At 42.2% G+C, this 16,297-nt stretch overlaps 1 protein-coding gene across 1 annotated transcript in view; it reads left to right on the top strand.

Moving 5' to 3' along the window:
• LOC145391856 (zwei Ig domain protein zig-8-like) overlaps positions 1-16,297 on the top strand; it is a 161,381-nt gene that overhangs the window by 109,954 nt on the left and 35,130 nt on the right. The window lies entirely within an intron of this gene.

Here is a 16,297-nt window from a genome sequence, read left to right as displayed (position 1 = left end):
ATATGCTTTCTCCAAATCCATGAAAGCAGCATACAACTTCTTTCCCTTCTCTAGAAACGTTTCCATTAAAGATCTAAGAATGAATATCTGATCTACACAACCTCTTCCCTTCCTAAAGCCTCCCTGTTCTTCTCCAACTAATTTCTCTGTTCTTTCTCTAACTCTGTCAATGAGTATCCTACCATACACTATTCCTGTTATACTAAGAAGACAAATGCCCGTATGATTACCACACACTTCTTTTTCCCCTTTTCCTTTGTACAAGGGAATAATTATACCTGACTTCCAATCCTCCGGGACTCTACCTTCCTCCCAGGCCAATCTGCACATCTTCCACATCCATTCTACTACTATCTCTCTTCCATGCTTCAGCATTTCACCACACACTCCATCAATTCCTGGGGCTTTCCCCGATTTAACTTTCTTCATTGCTTCCACAACTTCTATCCTACTGATTTCTCCCTGTCTTCTCACCTCCCTCCTTCTCCCAGTCATTCCCCAGCCACTTATACTCGCATTACTTCCATCCTCTATGTTCAACATTTCCTTAAAGTGTTCTCTCCATCTGCTCACTTTTTCTCCCTTCTCCACTAGTAATCCACCATTTTTATCTTTCACTCCCCTGCTAACTTCACTTCCACCCTGTCTTACTCTTTTCGCCTTTTTCCAGAATATTTTCTTACAGTCCCTCCACTTTACACTCAAATTCCTTCCAAATTCCTCATCCACTCTCTTCTTACTCTCTCTTACTAATCTTTTAACCTTTTTCTTTCTTTCTACATATAACTCTCTCTTCCGTCTCTCAACTTCTTCCACGCCCCTATTTCTCATCCATTCATTGTATGCTTTCTTCTTTTGTGCCACAGCCTGTCTCACCTCTTCAGTCCACCACGCTGTTCCTTGCACCCCCCTCCGTCTTCTCTTCCTTCCACACACCACATCACATGCTGCACATATTTCTTCTGTAAATATGCTACACACACCTTCCACGTCTCCCATCTGCTCCAATTCATATTTGCCCAATCGTTCCTCCACTTCTCTCTTATACTCTGCCTTTTTCTCATCCTCTTGTAACCTTTCCACTCTCCTTGCAACTACTCCTTCCTCTCGTCTTTCCCTTCTTTTATTCCTCCATCTTACTTGAATCCTAATTCTGGCCACCACCAAGTAGTGGTCAGAAAGTCCACTCCCCCAACCTGTATAAGCTCTTGCATCCATTACACATCTTCGCATCCTTTCATCCACACACACATAATCAATCATTGCCTTCCTTTCATTCAGTTCACCACCCACCCTTCTCATCACTCGCCATGTATACCTGTGGATCATTTTATGCCTGAAGAGGGTATTGGCTCTCACCAACCCCCTCTCAGCACAAACGTCCACTAACGCACTCCCATTCTCATCTATCTCAGCAGGCACACCCCACTCACCAACTATTTCATCCACCTTCACATTCCCAACTTTACCATTCATATCACCGATCAAAAACACTCTCTCATTCCTTCCAAACTTTTCCATGCACACTTCTACATTTGTCCAGAACTCTTCTCTCACTCCTCTAGCACGATCTTGCGTTGGCGCTTACACACACACAATCGCCCACATTTGTATTCCAACTTTCAACTTGACCCACACAATCTTTGACCCAGCTGATCCATACTGCTTTATGCTCTTCTTCCATCTTTTACTCACAACTATACATACTCCTTCCTTTGCCCTCTCATTCTCACCAACTCCTGCACATATACCCCATCCATACTCCCATTCTCTCGCACTTTCTCCTCCCCATTTTGTATCAGTTATTCCACATACATCCACTTTCGCACCCTCAAGCACCTGGACAATCTCTCTCTCTTTCACCTAATCATTCGCTCCTCTTACAATATATATATATATATATATATATATATATATATATATATATATATATATATATATATATATATATATATATATATATATATATATATATATATATATATATACTGATCCACTTCCTTGTGATAAATAACGGGCCATTAAGCACACACTATCGAAACTTCTGCTCTTCTATCTGCCCCCCCCTCCCTCCTTCTTCTCTATCTCCTCCTCTTCCTCCTTTTCTTCCTTGTCCTCCTTTCTCCTCCTCTTCTTCATCCTCGTCCTCGTCCTCCTCTTCTTCCCCGTCCTCCTCCTTCTCTCCTCTTCTTCCATGTCCACCTCCTCCTCTTCCTTCTGCTCCTCCTGAAGGCCTTTTTTTCTTTTTTTTTTTTTCTCCTCGTGCTCCACTTCGTCTTCGTGCTCAGTCTTCCTCTCTTATTACTTCCCTGGCACTGAGAGAGAGAAGGGGGTGACTTCCTGTGCCATGTCAGTGAGAGAGAGAGAGAGAGAGAGAGAGAGTGTGTGTGTGTGTGTGTGTGTGTGTGTTTGTGTGCGTGTGCCCATGCGTGTGCGCGTGCGTGCTTGTGTGCGGTCAAGATATTGAGAAATGGACTCATGCTGGGTGTGTAATAAACTATCTCATAGTTAGAAAGGCCTTGTTACAAAAGCGAGGGTTACAAATGAGGTTCTTGTTTAAAACCACGTGATAACGTATCAACAAAACTGTGGAGCAGTTGCTGAATTCTCTCATTCTGATTTCAATGATCAGTTTTACAAAGAACGTCAGCAGTTTCAGATTACAACCTACACCAAGGCCAGGAGTACCATCAATCACTAAAACTCAGAGCTGAAATAGGGGACAAATTATGCCATATCGCAGTGCAGCAATTATACTTAGCCCAGAGTTCCTTTTGCAGCATTTTTCACGTAGCCCAGTGGCAGAAAAAGACAGTACTGTGGCTCTGCTTCCTTCCCATTACACTTCGTAACTAACAGCATAATTTAATGTAAACGTCTTGTTACAGCTCGGTATTCAGTATAAAGAGATGGCAATTTTAGGCCAAGTTAAAGGAAGTCTTAATGACAGCACATGACTTCTTTGGGTTCTTCTTCCATGGCAAGAGCGGGCATTCTTTTGTGTATGAATATAGTGTAATCTCATGCACACGGTTCTAAGATAAATATTTATATTATACACTCACCAAATGATGAAGATTCCCATTACACCAGGGATGGCACGAGATACAAAATCTCGGCGTTAGTAAATATATAGACAACAACAGTGACAAGAGGGAGTAGCAGTCTGTCCTCTATCTCCATTTCACTGATCCTGCAGATGTCGGTGATTGCTACATTGAAGTTTTGATGACTGACGCACAGCACGATGGTAAATGTGTGTGTTTTGCAGATTATGATGGGAACGAAGTGTTATGCCCAAAACGACTTCAAAATATAAATCTGCTTCAGTGTCCCACTTCCTGCTACCCATGGCGAGCACAGGGCAACAAACATTAATGCATAGGTAAAGCAAGTAGTACGCGAAAAACATGCATATGATGCAATATTCATCATATTTTAAAAATAAGGCGATCTGCACTTCCGTAGAAAAGTGTTTATACAATATAAATCCACGATTTCTTAAAAAATAAACTTGTCGAAATGACTCTGTTATTCTGTTCTAGCTAACACATGACATTTTTATTCAACTTGGAGTGAAAACTGGAGCCTAATAGTAATAATACTACCACCATTAATCCTGCCACGTTGGAATAACTTTAATAATTTTGTTACTGCTCTCAACAGCCACTTCTGTACACCTGAGAGTGAGTGTCAGGAACCCGGGTCTTAATAATTATGATGAATGAGGAATAGATCTAGGAAAGCATTTGCTATATTTGCCTGACCCTCTAAAAGGCTCGACTAAAGTATGTCAATCAGTAATATGTGCGATTAGGATAAAGATGGGAGGAGGAGAAGGGGCCATATACACTCATTCCTCAGTTCATAAAGACACGTGAGAGTAGTCAGTCATGGGTCCTGCCGACGACAGTTCTACTGATGACAGACGTCAGGAAGCTGAGAACTTACTCACATTTGTTGCTATTCTGTTACTTGTTTGTATTTGTATCTTGAAGTGAAATGTATGCAATATATATTATATTTATTATACTGCTGAAGTTTCCGAACACGATTCATATAAGATAGCTAGTCCTACAGTATAACAACAAGCAGGCCGCTAAATGCTTGTTCCTGCTGAGGGCAGTACCCTCGAAATCAACTCTTAAATCACATATGTTTTCACAATAAGATAAAGAAGGTGAAGCAGGGTGGATAAAAATATTTCGTTGAGGAATACAGAGTTGCCAAAACAACTGGCAGCTTTGTTAATGCATTCATCCCTTTATGGAATTTTCAATTAACGGGCATGGCGAGCTCGAAGACTAACGTTAAAAATAGGGACGGGTTAAACAATACTACCTGCCATGCTGCCCCGCGAGACACGCCCTGACACAAAAATTGACTTTGACCTGCTGTGACATACTGGGCATGCCCATGCGAAATTTCAGCTTATGTCACCCAGCAGTATGACCTGTATAGGGTTCCCAACGTCTAGCGAAAAATCTGGCACAAAAGTGAGCGTGGCTCGCTCGCAACTGACTACACGGAGTTATAATTAACACCTTTGTCTGTTCATTGATCCGCGTCTTTTGATGAACAGCACGTCGAAGTTTGAGGGGGTCAAATGTGGACAGACAGACAGACAGACACACACACAGACAACAATTATTCGCATAGTATTATTGATATAGGGGTGGTCTGGTTGACAGGCACCAGACTGACTGGCACAGGACTCTTAAGTAGGGCCTGAAGGGGCCTACACAGGTCCCCGAAAGTACTGTACCTAAAACAGAGGTATGACCAGGTGACATCGCCTAGAATCTTGTTAGACACAGAGAAGTTTGCTAGAGCCATTTTGGGAGTTCTAGTTTGTACCAAGTCTTGGTTGGGATACAGTGTCTTCAGTAACTCGGAGACAAATGTAATAGTAGGCTGGCCCCTGCCAATAGCAGGGCCTGTTAAAAAGAAATACATAAATTTAATCAGATTGTATTAAAAGGAGAGGTAGAGGAAGATGATGAAGAAGAAGAAAAAGAAGAAGAAGGAGAAGAAGAAGAAGAAGAAGAGGAAGAAGAAGAAGAAGAGGAAGGAGGAGAAGCAATAGGAGGAGGAAGAAGAAGAAGGAGAGGAGGAGGAAGAGGAGGAGGAAAGAGAGGAGGAAAAAACAGGAGGAAGAAAAGGAGGAAGAAGAAGACGACGACGATGGAAGATGGAAGAATACGAGGACGAAGACTAAACATATTATGAACAGAGATGAAGGACAAGAGTGAGAAGACAGAAAGAAGAGATGAAACACTGGTTGAATGAAGGAGGGAGAGTGGATTGTGAAGATGGAAAGCGAGGGATAGACAGAAAGGAGAGAGCCAGAGGGAGAGAAGGAATGTAAGGAAAAGGAGAAAGAAGATAAAGAGATGAGATAAAGGAGAGATGAAGCAGGAAGTGTGGATGATAAAGACGGAAGTCAAGGGAGGGAAGGAAGGAGGGAAGATTGAAGGATGAGGTGAGAAAAACGATGGGGAGTGAAAAGTAGGACAGGAAGGGATTATGGGATGAAGGATGGAGGGGGATGAAAGAGGAGGAGGGAAACAATACCGAGATTGAAATAAGTAAGGAGGAAGGACGAGGAGGAGGAAGAGAAATGGTAGAAGAGGGAAGAGAATAGTGTGGAGGGAGGAGGAAGAAGAACGATAGGAGGGGGAAGAGAAAAGTAGACAGTAGAAAAGACAGGCATAAACAGACTACACAGACCTTTCAGTCCTGTCTAGATTTGGCTGTAATCTGTTCAGTCCTACGACCTTTTCCTGTTTTATTTTCGCTACCACCAGATGATTAATTTTTGTGCTTCAGGGGGGACGTCTTGTAGAGAAGGAGCTAATTGAAGCTCAATCTAACTTCTCTAGCACGAGAAGTCTCCCCTAATCTGAAGGAAATTGCCTAACGGTAGCAAGAATAATCACAAAACACGTCACCGGACTGAAGTGGTATTAAGAACAATATTATTTTATATCATTAAAAAGAAAAAATAGAAAATTTAGGATATGACAGCGAGTCACAAAGGTCTCCTCGCACCCCTGACCAGAGGTTCCCAATTTATTTATTGTGAGCCCTGGACAAGATACCGTAACGCACGCAGCCCTCTCCACATTTTCATGTGAAGAAGCAAGATAGCAACGTCGCTCGAATGAGTATGTTAGATAATAAAATTGTAGCATCTAGGGTAATTAGAAGGAGAGACGAGGCTCAAGCACGTAAAACAGCACTTTAAAGGTGTACCGAAAACTCAGCGGTACAGCTGTAATTAGATTTTTACTGCTAAGTTTGGTATCAGTGGTTGAGTCATTAAAAGAGCGCAAAAGTGGTCATCTTTCGCTTGAAACTAATTATGCTGTTGCGGTTTAGTGATTAAGAACATAACATACTTTGCGTTGTTGAAACAGGAAGACTGCAATGCCAGAAACATCCAAACACCCAGTTTCAGGACAAGAGGGTGACTTTCTGTTCTCATCCAAAACTTTATCAGATTCCTTCGAATGTGTCCCTGGCAAATAAATCGCTTCATGGTTCCTGGATTCATCTTGGACTCTTACTTGGTATGCTGTGTATGAGAACCGAATAGGGATCCTTGATTTGCTTCTTCGGGAATCTGATGGTGAAAATCTATATTTAGTGACTCCAGACCTTCTCGGAAATGCACTATGACCCACCCCCCCACCTTCTCAGAAATGCACTATGACCCCCCTCCCCCACCCCGGGGCCCTGGTCCGCTGTTTGGAAGTTGCTGCCCTAGACCGTAGATCATTCAGTCGTAGAGTAATGCAGCTAGAAACAATACCTTGAGGCTGAAATATCTAGAACAGAAGTTTCCCGCCTTTATCTTATCAACCACAAACCCTCTGAATTATCTGATCATCGACATGTTCTCCCACGACTGAGGCGCTGAATAATAGAACAGCACTCCATTAATTCTAATACAGTATAGAATTGCAACCCAGTAGCTGTTGTAAAATAATTGAAATGGTAATTAATTGTTCAGGTAATCAATGAATATATTATTACAACACTGTGTCAGTAGTAACAGTACAATAATCAAGACAACAATTATTGCATGTGAGTGGGAATGATGTGCATACCAGCTATAAAATATAAGGAAATACTACAAACCCCACTTTTTTCATTTGCAAATGTACAGCGCAGTCCATATACTACCCACCATATTTCTGAACGATTATGTTCTAGGGATTGCTCATGTAGCTTTCCCAATATCTACCCTGTATCAGTTTGTTTTGATATCACTATTAGTACTTACACTGTCTTCTTTTTACGCACATTGAAAGCATGGTTCAGAGGTAATTTCGTAAAGCAAGCAAAATATCTGCTCCTCATACCAGCAAAGAGACCCATCCGGATAACATGTAAGACAGGCAGGCGTACTGGACGAACAGCCCTGTAAATAAGCCTACATGGCATTCCAAGATGTGTGCCAATCTTCGTTTTTTTTTTTCCATAAATTCAAGTGATAAATGTCGCTGTATCTCAGTATGGATCTAATACTCAGTCGCAGTGGTGATAGACTTACTGATGACGTTATGGACGAAAATGGTCTCCCTCATAATTCACCCATAAGGACTTCAGTAACTATACTTTTAAGCATTTCAGAATTCGAGCCATACTGATATAGCCTAATCCCGGAAGACATTGGTTACACGTATACATATAGGGAGCATACACACACACACACACACACACACACACAATGCTGAATATAGTACACACACACACTCACATACAATGCTGAATATAGTGCAGACATTGGGGGAATATACTGTGCTGAAGAAGACTAGCGGTGGTCAACCAGTTATGTATGCATTCATTGCTGAGAAATAAGATAAAGGGTAGCATGATGAGAGAGAGAGAGAGGTGGGGGAGGGGAAGGTGACGTGGGAAGGTGAGTGAGATGAAGAGAATAAAAGCAGGACATAAGTCATAGGAGCAGAAGTTTTGCTGTCATGAATGAGGGAGAACAAGAAGAATATGGTGATGATGATGATGATGATGACGATGACAACGAAGACGATGATAATAATGATAATGATGAAGACGAACATAGTGACAGTGACGATGATGACTGGTGATGACGACGATGACGACAATGATGACGATGATGACGAAGACGAGAAGAAAAATATGAAAAAATTTATCCATTACTATCCACGGTGCGAGAGTACTTAAGGCAGAGAATGATTATCTTTAAGTTCCAGTTTTCCCCCACAATACGTCGCACAACAATCGAATGAACATCTAGGTCCCTATTGACTCGGATGTGTGAACAGGGTAAAGGGAGGAACAAACTTTATCGAAGAGTCCAACCAGCATGAGGAAACAGGGAAGATGAAAGGCAGAGAGAAAGAGAGAGAGCGAGCGAGCGAGCGAGAGAGAGAGAGAGAGAGAGAGAGAGAGAGAGAGAGAGAGAGAGAGAGAGAGAGAGAGAGAAGAAATGTGGAAGAGTGCAGGCAGAAAGGAGAAAAGGAGAGGAAAGTATAGAACAATACAAGGAAACAGCCACAAGGAAACAAAGAGAGAGAGAGAGGGAGAGAGAGAGAGAGAGTCTAAGGAAAAACAAGCGAGCAGAGGCATGGGTACAAAGAGGCACAAATAGTAAAAAGAATAAAAAGAAATAGAGACAGCAAGAGGAAAAGTGGAAATGAGAGGCAATAAAGAGTGTGTAAAAGATCCTTAGCTGAGAGGCTGGCAGAGAGGGAAGGAGGGAAGGTAGGAAGGAAGGAAGAGAGGGAGGGAGGAGAGAAAGAAAGAAGAAAGGAAGAGAGGGATGGAGGGAGGAAGGAAACAAGGAAGGAAGGAGGGAAATAAGGAAAGAAGAAGGAAAGTAGGATTGCAGGACTTAAGGTAGGAACACAAGCTGGCAAGCAAGCAAGTGTGGAAGTGAGGAAGGAAGGAAGGAAAGCAAAATAATGAAAGAAGGAAAAAAGAAACAAGGATTTGAGAGAGAAGAATGGAAGGGCAGCAAAGAAGAGGAGACAGAGAGAAGGAAGGGAGAATCTGAAGGAAGAGAAGAAGGGAAGCATAGAGTAAAGGAAGGACTGGAGGAAGAGAAGGTTGAGAAGCAAGGAAGGAAGGAAGGAAGGAAGGTGGCAAGTTATAAAATGTGAAAGAAAAAGACAGGAAGGGAAGGATGAAAAAAAGATGGACATGAACGGAAATGACAGACGAAAGGTTGAAGTTACTGATGGAAGAATTGTGAAGTGAGAAAGGAGGGAGGGTATGAGATAGAGGGAAGGAAGGAAGGAAGGACAGAAGGATAGAAGGAAGGGAGGGAAGGATAGAAGGAAGGGAGGGAAGGAAGAAGGGAGGGAAGGATAGAAGGAAGGGTGGAAAAGGAGGAAGGGGGGAATGTGAGAAAGAAAGGAGGGAGAAAGGGCGTCGGGAAGGACGGAAAGAAGGAAAATCTTCAATTATCCAGTAAAAGACGGAAGAAGAAAAGGAAGGATCGAAGGGTTGGAAAAGGAGAAAGGAAGGAGGAAAAGAGGGAAGGCAGGAATGAAAGTGAAAGCATGATGTAGGGAGATAAGAAGATATGGGAGGGAAGAAGAGAAGCCAAGGAAGGAAAGAAGGTAAGAAGGAAAGACTCAATGAATGAATGCCTGAATGAATGAAAGAAAGAAGGAAGGTAGAAAGAAAGGAAGGAAGACAGAAGGGAGGGAAGAAAGAGCAAGCAGAGATGGAGGAGGGGAAAAAAAAGGAAAAAGGAGGAGGAAATAAATGGGAAGAAAGATGTGAAGGAAGGAAGGAAGGGTGAACAGGGAAGGAGGAACAGAAGGAACGAAGCAAAGGAAGGAGAAGGAGTGAGGGAAGATCTGGTTAGAGACTGGGAGAAGGAAGCAAGGATGGAAGGAGAAACAGATGAAAGGTGTACGATTGCAGCAAGGAAGGGAAAGATTAGACATAAATGAGTGGAAAGCGTGAGGGGGAAGAGAGAAAGGGTGAGGAGCAAAAGGGAAGAGTGTGTGAGGGAGGGAGGGAGAGAGAAGAAGGAAAGTAAGGAGGTGGAAGAGTCTGTGGGCGAAATATTGGCATTAAGTTTACGATGCCTTTGTGGCCAGGGAGAGAGTGACACTTGGGCCATCATAGCAATAAAGTGGATGGGAAAGCTCAAGCCCACTCCAAGCATTGTTTGCAAAATTAACATATACTTTTTTGAACTTGGCCAAAAATTATCTTGCAGAATTAATATATACTCTTTTTTTACTTTAACTTGGGCTGAAATTACCATCTCTCCATCACGAATGTTGATTTGTAACAATAGATTACCACTAGGATATGATATTAGTCAGGAAAAAGTGCCTGGAAAGGAAGTAGAGATGTAGCACTGTCTTCTGCTGTATGTTATAATCACCAGAAAAATGAAAATCTGGGCCACGATAAGGTAAAGAACTATCGTCATTGTTTGATAGTATCTTGAGATAAAATTTAACTAAATGGTCTCAGTTGATATGGTGTTATTTGCTTTATCTTGTTATAAGTATAAAATAAATAAACAGGAATGATGGTGTTTTGGGTGACATTAACTTACGTGTGTGTGTGTGTGTGTGTGTGTGTGTGTGTGTGTGTGTGTGTGTGTGTGTGTGTGTGTGTGTGTGTGTTGCAAACTGAATTCCAATCAGGAGAAAGATGCAAACGTACAGTCACGGTCGATAATTCCTATACATTCCTTGGATTCAGATCTAATACAAGTTAGGTTTAAAAAAATATCGCAGTCTATAGCCAGACACCTTAATCCCGGAAGGGGTGGACACAAACGAATCGCCTTCATGTCATTCTGTCCTCCGCCGTCAAGATGCCCTCTCTCCTAATCACATCCTCACTCATGTACAGTTAGCCACAAATAAACTTGGGATAGTGTGTGTGAAGCTGAGGTCTAGCTACAATTTCTCACCTATAGGCTTCACAGTTACTTGGCCATTTCACTTAATATTTGGCATCTCCGTTCTTTCATGTCAGTGCCACCAATAAACATGTGATTATGGCAAGGCTGTCAGTGTACCAAATGCTGGACCTCTGCTACATGCTGATGCTGTCCTACTTCATATGCTGTCCATTGTACCTCTCCACACCACTCTTTCATCTTTTTGGTTTCCCCCTTCCCCATCCCTCTCCACGTCACTCAGATGCATTCTCTTAGGCAATCACTCATTCCACGCTAGCATATTGTATTATTTTCTAGCAGACCTGACAGTGTTTCAGTACCGGCTGGGATAAAGAGCATGTGCCGTATGTGATCGATCTGCATACTCAAGTGACTCTAATGACTTTTTAACCACAAATGGCCCGTTTCTCCCCCACACCTCTTCCGAAGCGATTAATTTGCTTATTACTGTTCATTGCTGACTATACTGACCATATAAAAACATATAAATCGCTGTTAAGTAGCCGCATCCAAAAATAAATCGCTAAGGAAGAAGTGCTAGGGAGTCTCCTTACCCGATGGGGGTACGAACCCTTACCACATCTTGCCGTCCTCCTCTGTGTTCCTTAAATCATTCTAATATCACCATACTCTGCATAAATAACGAATAAAAGACTATTAGCCAGCAAAATCCAAAAATAAATAGCTAAGGAAGAGGTGTTAAGGGGTTCCCTTAACCTGAAGAGAATGCAGGCTATAGAGTATTCGTTCATCTAATAATGCTTTTGTTCTGAACTTCGTATTGCCGTCAGTTAAACAAAAAAAGAGAAAATCATCACACTTTCCATTACCACTCCAGGTAGAGATGCGTCAGCGAAATTTTGTTTGTGGTTGTTCAACAGTTTCAGCTCGACGTGGACAGAAATTCTTGAATACTTTCTTCTCAGTTATTTAAAAAAAATACATCTATGGGTATTTTTTTCCTTATAAACATTTTACGCCTCTTGGAATTAAAGATAAATTACGCAATCTCCCTTATCCCTCCAGGTAAGACGGAAACGATGAAGAAGAATCAGTGTATATGTATTGTGAGTTTAAGCATATTACACAACACGTTGCTGGAAGGCAGAAGGGCTTGTTAGTATGTATACCACAACCTATACGTCAGAGAGAGAGAGAGAGAGAGAGAGAGGAATATGAAAGGAATGGAAGAATGAACAGAGGCAATGTGGAGGAAAAGCAAATAAAAGACTAAGCAACTTACATATAGAGAGAAAATGTGACAAAACAGATGTAAATAGAGTGTAGAGAGTAGTAGCTTGAAAACAATGAATAACAGTGAAGGAGAAAAGAAGTTGAAGAGAATAACTGCATAACAATGATAAAGGAACGAACTAAAACAGAAAGACTAAGTGGTCGAGGAAAAGGCACGTCTATATAGCCCTTTGACTGTGATGCCGGAACATTAGTAAACTAGCGGGCAGTAGAGCAAGATAGAATAAATATCCCCCGTGAAGTTACGAGTAGAATTGTGTGAGGGATGGTGTCGCAGCAGGAAGGTGTAACCTGCTTGTTTCTAAGAGTTCAGTAAGTGGAGGTAGAAAAAATGTGTGTGTGTGTGTGTGTGTGAGAGAGAGAGAGAGAGAGAGAGAGAGAGAGAGAGAGAGAGATTGGTGAGGGTGTAGTGGAGTTGTAATGCACACCAAGAAGATGAGCTTTGTATGTAGGTCAGTATGGGGGGAGGGGGCGACTGTTTACATCAACGTTTTCTCCTATCAGAACAGGACAAAGAACCAGGAGAAAGTAAGCACACGTCGATCTTATGTACCTGGTAGGGATGAGCAACGATATATAAGTCAGCTGTTTGTGTCCTTTCCTCACCATTTTGGTCAGCAGTGTTCTTATTTTTCTTTCTTTTCTCCCTACAGTGGCGAGGGCAGTAAGCGGCAGCAGTGGAGGCGTGGGTATCACTGGAAATCAGGTAGGTACACTCGATAACAGAAGTCCTGTCCTATTTCTTCGCTTTATTTTCTTTTCATGGATCTTTGAATAGTAGTCTGCACAGCATCCGACATTAATGACACTGGTCTGCTGCCAGATATCGTATTCAGTTTTGGTCACTGAAGATTTACCACAGATATTATTTAACCCGTACAGCGTCGGCCGATTTGGCTTATATGTACACGCCCAGCGTCGGGACTATGGAAAAAAAATTTATTGGCTAGATGGGTCAGAAATGCTGAAAAAACATGAGTTTCATTCATGAAAACGTTCGTTTTCAACTCGAAGATTGTTTTTTTTTCCCATGTCGGGCATTGCCGAAAATTACGTTTTCCCCCCCATAGAGTTTTACAGCCCTTACGTAATTCGGTCGCGGCTAGTCAACAACGATTTTCGTAAGCCTTATCCATTTACTACACATGTCTAAGATACCAAAATACTTACAATAGACTAAACTATTCACAAAATATACATATCTTGATATATTATATATTGTAGGCATAAAAATGTAACATAAAATGCAGATGAAAGGTATAGAAATTAGAGAAAAGTTACTGTAACAGAAAAGGTATTTGGAAAAAAGGAATACTAATAAATAGGTAAAATAAAAAACAAAAAACATGAGTTTCACAGATCGTCACTCAAATCCACAAGGAAATACTTTTTTTTTTTCGTATATAAGAATGCTTACTTTTCATTCCCATCCCGTAGACTTCATAGATTTTACGTATATTTGGTGGGGGAAAATAAAAATGCAGCTATGACAATTCTAGGCTTACATTTTCGTATTCAATGTTTACATAAACAACCACAACGCTTGAAGTACAGTATACTATTCAAAAAATGTACTTATTGTGATAAATAATAATGATAAACATGACAACGTAACTTGAAATGCGTATTATTCACTTTCGTTATTAGGAGGTAAATACTCATCCTCACTATCACTATCCACTAATGATGCATCGCTATCAGCATATACCACACTTTCACTCATCTTAGACGATACAGTATCGTCTAGAGCTTTGTCTATTTCTTCTTGGGAGAGACCGGAACGACGAGCTTGAGACATCTTGACAGCGTAAAAGCTCAACTCAGAGTGATGGCCTAGGTAGGCCAAGGAGGGGGTAAGGGAGGCCTGGAGGGGTCAGGTTGTACAGTGAGACAGTGGAATGAAACAATGGTGTTCATAGAAGGTCGCGTTCACACTGTCACGACAAGTAAAGACTTACTACAAGTGCGCGAATATGAGGTGGTATATATATACCACCACGACGCTCTAGTCACTGGGAGCTCAGGTGGTATATATACCACCGCGACGCTGTACGGGCTAAGTACACAGGGTCACATTATCAGAACAAGAGCAATTCGAGATTACAAACCTCCGCCAAGGCGGAGGTGAAAGCGTTGCAGGCATTAGTTATCGAGTTGGAAGCAAAAATTTTGAAAGTGCCACAATCCCGCAATGCTAAAGAACCTTTTAAAAAATTCCTGGATCCCGATGATGATCCGGATCACCACCAAAATATTATGGATTGTTCCTTGGGCCATACCCTGCCCCTCCAAAAAAGTTCAGCAAAATCCGTTCATAACTTTTTGAGTAATCCTGCCAACAGACTAACAGAAAAACAGACAAACAAACCAAAGCCGGCAAAAGCATATCCTTCTTGGTGGTGGTAATAAGAACATGAGCCCGTCTCCAGCAACATCCTCTATGGGTCAGTCCCTCCCCCCTCCACCCACATCTGTTTTTCCCATGGACCTGATTTCATCTCATGGATCCATTTTCCTTCATGGAGTTATTTTCCCCCTTGACCCCCTTTTTCCTTGACTTTACTTTCCCCCTTGGTCATATTTATCTCATGATCCAATTTTCATGCGTGGATCAGTTTCCTCCGTCCATGAACTTGCATTCTCCCATGGATCTTTTTCCTCTTCATCTGACTATTTTCCGCGCTGGACAGATTTCCTCCATTGACCTGTTTCCTCTGGACAAATCTTTCTTTCTTTGTAACTTCTATCCTTCCAGTGACCTACTTTTTCCATACAGTCGACCTATTTTTTCCCCATGGACACGTTTTCTGGCCATTGACCAATCTTCTTCCATAAACTTATTTTCACCATTAACTTATTCTTCCCCATGGGCCTATTTTCTCCCCAAGTGGAAACGCTAATGACTAATACTGATTTTTTCTTCCATGGACCTCTTTCTGCTATGGCTCTTTGTTACCTGCTGGGCTATGTTTCCACTTGGGTTAATTTCTCCAAAGGACGTATCCCCTCATGAACCTGTTTTGCCACACATACCTTTTCCACCTATGGGCCTATTTACGTCATGGACCTATTCCACATTAAGCCTAATTTCCCCTGTCCACCCACATTTCCACCCAGTCACAAACCCACATACATAGCCGCTCACCTCGTGTAGCAAGGCCATCTTTCTGTCCTGTCCTTTGACACCTACCAACCCATAAATCCCATCCCAGCCCACATACCCATCCCAGCCCACATACCCATCCCACTAACTCAACCACCCACCCATTCTGCTCTGCCTATCCCGGTCGCCCATCCACCCCACCCACTCTGCCCACTACATCTACTCTGTCGCCCCACCCACCCTGCACACCCATCTTTTCCAGGCACCCTGCTTGTCCATCCACACATCCAGTCACTCCACTCTGCCTGCATACACCCTGAGTAACCCTACCCCAATCACGTACCCATTCACTCCATCGTGCCTATTTACCCACTCCCCTCCATTCACCATTCACATGCATCCAGCTATCTACCCTGCACACACATCCTGCCCACCCAATCTGTACCATCTCACCCATTCATCCACCCACTATCCCACCCCGTGACTCCACCTGTCTGCCCACCAAGCTCCGCTGGTATGATGAGTTGCAAGTTGCCTCACACACACACACACACACACACACACACACACACACACACACACACACACACACACACACACACACACAAAGAAAGGCACAGCTGCTTTTAGTGTATGAAATAAGAACAAGTTGATTTATACAAGCTCACATTTTTTAACCATTTATTATAAGCATGTGACGATAGATCTGAAATTTCTGTATGGTTCGTGACTACACTCTAAAGTGGGATACAGGCTGATCACATTCAAAAGTCACAGGTGTTCCAAGAATGGTAGTGAAGAATTAGGGGTTCATTTTCACCTCCGAGTTTTCAGTTTTAATCAATATGGGCGAGAGAGAGAGAGAGAGAGAGAGAGAGAGAGAGAGAGAGAGTACATTCAAACAATTTCCTGAGCATAGCTCCAAAAGGTTGAGTACATCCCTTACATATACACTTACTGCTATCAGACAAAATTTTCAAGCTTAAAAGAGAACCGTGAAAGTAGAAGATATTAAG

This window comes from Coenobita brevimanus, chromosome 2 (genome assembly GCF_032717465.1).
Source record: "Coenobita brevimanus isolate Jiangsu-jjx chromosome 2, ASM3271746v2, whole genome shotgun sequence".
Taxonomy (NCBI): domain Eukaryota; kingdom Metazoa; phylum Arthropoda; class Malacostraca; order Decapoda; family Coenobitidae; genus Coenobita; species Coenobita brevimanus.
Note: the sequence above shows the minus strand (reverse complement) of the source record. Positions and strands in the feature narration are given on the sequence as shown.